This window comes from Coturnix japonica, chromosome 2 (genome assembly GCF_054131305.1).
Source record: "Coturnix japonica strain WE chromosome 2, WE-NBRP24, whole genome shotgun sequence".
Classification (NCBI taxonomy): Eukaryota; Metazoa; Chordata; class Aves; order Galliformes; family Phasianidae; genus Coturnix; species Coturnix japonica.
Window position 1 is genome coordinate 39,398,489 of NC_140664.1, and position 5,181 is coordinate 39,403,669.

A 5,181-nucleotide genomic window follows, 5' to 3' on the forward strand; every position below is an offset into this window, starting at 1 on the left:
CTCTTTTTGCTGCACTGAAGGCTTTGTAATTGCCTCCTGGCACACCAGAGGGAAAAAAATGTGAATATTCACTATGGCAGTGGACTTGTGAGGAGGGTACAAGCTCCAGCTTTCAAAAGTACAATATAGCTAGCATGCTCTTGCTCCTTGAGCCCATTGAGGAGCGAGGCATCTCCTAGGTCCAAACTCAAGATGGGAAAACAGAGCTCAGCACCTCCAGGGTTACTCAGCATCTCCTGCGATGAAGTCTTATGCTCCTCCCAGTTCTGTATTTCCATTCTGATCACTGAATATAAGTTATTTCTTGCAACTGTAATATATGCATATTCTATTACAGTTTTATCTTTGCCCTGAAAATTTCTTCATTACAAGAAAAATTAATTTGATGTACAGATAATAATAAAATGTATTAAACAACAGTGGTGGTTACAGCAAAATTAAAAAAATACAATAATAAATGAAACCCCACCTGCTATTACACCATATCTCTCTGTGACATACCTCGCTATGAAGAATAGTGCACATGGACCTACCAGAGGGGATAAATAAGAATGATTGTTCAGTGTAAAAATTGGCCATATGACATTTCAAATCAGATTAAGAAAAAAACAAGTATAATTTGCACATTGCAATTACAAAATATATTTTAAGAAAAAAAATTACCAAAAAATTTGCAATCATAGAACCTTTTGATTTGGAAAGGACCTTTAAAGGCCATCAAATTTAACACCCCTGCAATGAACAGGAACACCTACAGCTGCATCAGGTTGCTCAGAACCCCATCCAGCCTGACCCTGAGTGCCTCCAAGGACATTGTTCCAGTAACTCACAATCCTTAACACAAAAAACTTATTTCTTACACCCAATCTAAGTCTAAGTCGCCCCTCTCTTACTTTGAAACCATTTCCCCTTGTCCTATCAGAACAGACCCCGCTAAAGAGTCTGTATCCTTCCTTCATATAGATCCTCTTTATATACTGAAAGGCTGTTGAAGGTCTTTCTGGAGTTTTTCTTTTCCAGGCTGAACAGCCCCAGCTCTCTTAGCCTGTCCTGTAGGAGAGGTGTTCCATCCCTTGGATTGTTTTTGTGGCCCTCTTCTGGACATGCTCTAACAGGTCCACGTCTCTCCTGTACAGAGGACTCCACATATGGATAAAGTACTCCAGGTGAGGCTTCACCAGCACAGAGCAGAGGGGTAGGATCATCTCCCTTGCAGTGCTGGCCACGCTTCTTTTGATGCAGCCCAGGACAGTGTTGTCTTTCTGGGCTGCAAGGACACACTGCTGGCTTATGTCCAGCTTCCTATCCACTAGTACTCCCAAGTCATTTTCGGCAGGGCTGTACTCCATTCTTTCATCCTCCAGCTTTTACTGGTAGTGGGGGGCTGCAAGAACTTGCACTTTGATTTGATCTACCTTAGAGAATCTTAAACCACTTGGTGTAACCCTTTGGGAATAAAGAAACTGATATTTCAGTCCACAGTATGACTCACCTATGCCCCTTAGCTGGGGAACAAGGAGCTCTTGCTCCCAGTCAGCAGTGACTGAGTCCCCAGTCAATGGTCAGTCACTGTCCTCTCCAATTCAGCACTCACTCTGAGTCTTTCCAAAACAAATAAATCTGATTTGCACTCAAAAAAGCTACTTTACTTCACACCCAGAATTATAATTTATTTTCATACTTCGTTGTAGAGCCATTTTTCTTTTTTTTAACATTTCCCAAGGTGCACAATGTTCAAGAGCAAAAACGAGCTTAACCTAGAAAAAAAGAGGAGGAAATTACAAAGAAGAGCATGATGAAGTAATAATAAATACTTTAATCATGGAAAAGGTAGATATATTTCTTTATTCTGATGAAATGTTGATATTATTCATACTTTGATTTTATGAGAACAATTAAAGTAATGTGGTAAGAGAGCTCTTCTGTAAATTGTGGACAAAAAGGTACAGAATCTGTAAGGTACCCACTGAGAGGGAGATGCTCAAAAAAGTTAATGGTGTAAAATATATGTAAAAGCAGCAATAACAATAATGCAGTTCTGCTCTGGACCTGTGCCTTTCCACATACATTTTCTTAATGAATGGTTTAAATGGTACAACTGTTTGCATCTCATCTTGATGGCAAAACGTGACTAAAATTTTCACTTCATCAAATTTCAAACAGTTTTTGTGATTGTTAACTTTATAGTAGTGCTCTTAACTGAACAAAATTGATCACCTTACATATCATTTTGCAAAATGAATGAAAAGTAAATTAACATGTTCTGAAGAATCAGTATTACCATAAGATGTGATATGGCTACAAAAGAAAAGGCTATATTAAGGTGGTTTTTTTTTTTGTTTTTTGTTTTTTTTTTTTGCGTATTTGTGTCACACATGAAGAAGGAAGCAGTCACTGATGATGAGATTACTGAATTGCAGATAAGGCATTCCTACTGGCATAAATCTGTTGCCAGCTTTTGCTTCAGTGTGGATACTGCATAAAGCCTTTCTCAAGGAGAGCTGGTCTGCAGCTCCTTCCCTTCAGGACAAGTGACGATGTTACCAGGTGGGAATACTAAAGAACTCAGAAAAAACATGGTGGCAGGCTGAGTAGTGTAGCCTAGCTAGTGAAATTCTATGTTTTCTTTTCAGAGCGCATTTAAGCATTCTACATCTCTGGTACAATAGCACCTTTCTTTTGGAGTGAAAGCATTTCATATAATAAAATCATAGAATTTGAATGGTTGAAAAGAACAATAATGATCACGTAGTTTCAACCCCCTGCTATGTGCAGGGTCAACAACCACCAGACCAGGCTGCCCAGAGCCACATCCAGCCTGGCCTTGAATGCATCCAGGGCTGGGGCATCCACAACCTCCTTGGTCAACCTTGGTCACCACCCTCTATGTGGAAAAACTTTCTCCTAATATATAACCTGAGCCACCCCTGTCTCAGTTTAAAACCATTCCCCCTTGTCCTATCACTATACACCCTTGTAAACAGTTGTTCTCCCTCATGTTTATAAGTTCCATTCAAGTATTGGAAGGCCACAGTGAAGTATCCCCAGAGCCTTCTTTTCTCCAGTCTTAACAGTTTGCTCATCTCCAGATAATGCCAGCAGACTCTGACGAGTCTCAACCTATGTTGTTGGTGTTTTGTTTTCACATTCCCAGCATTAATTTTTCAGTGTTTTAAGACTTAAGCTCATAACCTTAACTGAAGAGGAGAATTTAAGGGGAAAATACATGAAAAGAATTAAAAGCACCTTTAAAATCCAGCATAGCACAGTCTTGGATGCTAACCCCTGAACTAACTTAGTCATAAATTCACGATGACTTTATTATACTGATATAGAGCAGAATAATGTGGATATTTAACTGAATTTTTAAATTAAGATATTTTGCTTTTGTTAACTGCACCATTATTGATTTATACATATTTGTTCTTCAGTTGCATAGTACTGATCACATCCTATAAATGTTTTCTTATTTATTAATTTGCATTAAAAATTTTCATATTCTTTTTCTATCTGAACAAAATATACGCATTAATACAATTTTGCATTATCCACCTCTGTAAAGAATATATATATATTGCCTTGTCTGACGGGCAGCACATAATTTTCAGATTTCCTATATGGCTTAAACTGTGCAATTTTTAAGGGTAATAGACCTCAGAGCAGATGATAGCAGAGAGGAAGAGCTAATGCTGCAAAACCAGGGGCAGAGGATGGGTAGGACAGCCCCTTCAGGCTACAGCAAGAGCTTGGATCTACGTGAGATAACCACAAAAACACACCCTAAAACTGAAGTTTGAAATAGTTCTCAGACATTGCCTTGAGTGAAAGTCTACCGTGTGGGAAGTATAAAAAAAACCCTACCACAAACAACAACCCCCCTACTCCACCTTCAACAACAACCTAAATAATTAAACTTTTCTACTATGGCATTACTTTTTTGATTAGAGGATGTGTGTTTCTCCATAAGTTACCTGGAAGATTTGCCATTCCTACATCAATATAGACCTCTATTCTAACAGAACAAGCTGGTGTAAGACTTTCCTAAATTGTCTGTTTTCTGGTAACCAGAAACATACAATTAAATTATTTTATCAATGCCATATTAGGTCCCACATGGAAGGTAAAAGAACAGAGTTTCTGTAGTAGCATACATATACCCAAGAGAAGGCAAATGAGGAGTACCATTATCTCTTTCAAAGCAGTGGATGAGGAAGTCAACACAATTAGGCCTATTTTAATATGAGAAACCTGAGGCATGGAAAGATGAAGTACTTTTTCTGAAACAAGCAAAGCAGGGACAGGAAGAATCTCACCTGTTACATTTTAGGATATGTGACAGGTGGCATATGACAATGCACTCACCTCTAATATATTTTATTTTAAATTTATAGAGCTGTAGCTCCTGGGAACTGCTTGCAATGTAAAGCACACAGACGGTCTGCATTGCATATAATATAAAGGTCTATCTTTTGTTGCATACTTGTGGTTTTGATGTTTTTTGAGAATCACATTTCAAAATCAGCAGGATCAATTTTGATGCTGATAAATTTTTTTTTTGACTAGAGACTTCTCTTGTAACGATCATTTTAAACAGTTAAACATCCATCTCAGCCCAAGAAGAAGACATCCCTAACAAAAATTGTTGCTCGTATGGGGAAGTACCTCTTGTTATCAGCCTGAATAATGTCAATTTGCATTATATTATCAATTCATTTGTCTGGATAAAAAAATTGGATATTAAAATCTGATTGTGTTGGATTGTGTCTGAGGCATTTTTTTTAGCTTCCTTCGGATAGATGATTTCTGCATGCTATTCATTCCAGCTCAGTGTTACTGCCAATAACTCTTGATAGCAATAAGTGTGATGATAACACTGTCATTTCTGAGATGCTGAAAATGTGTGTGGAACCTAATCAGAAAGACAGCTTTACACCAAAACTAGAAAAAATAAACATGATGGAAGGAGTAGGAGTGAGGAAATAAAAAGGAGTGTGTTGAAATGGGACTGATTAGAGAATGCCGTCATGATATTGCCAACTCTGGACACAATGTCTGCCTTCTCTGTCAAACCTTCGGAGTGACCAGTAGCAGAACAGCATTTAAATTCATAAGTTCTTATTTATATTCTGTTATATATATGTATATTATTATTAGTGAATTCTATCTTCTGGTGAAGTCAAA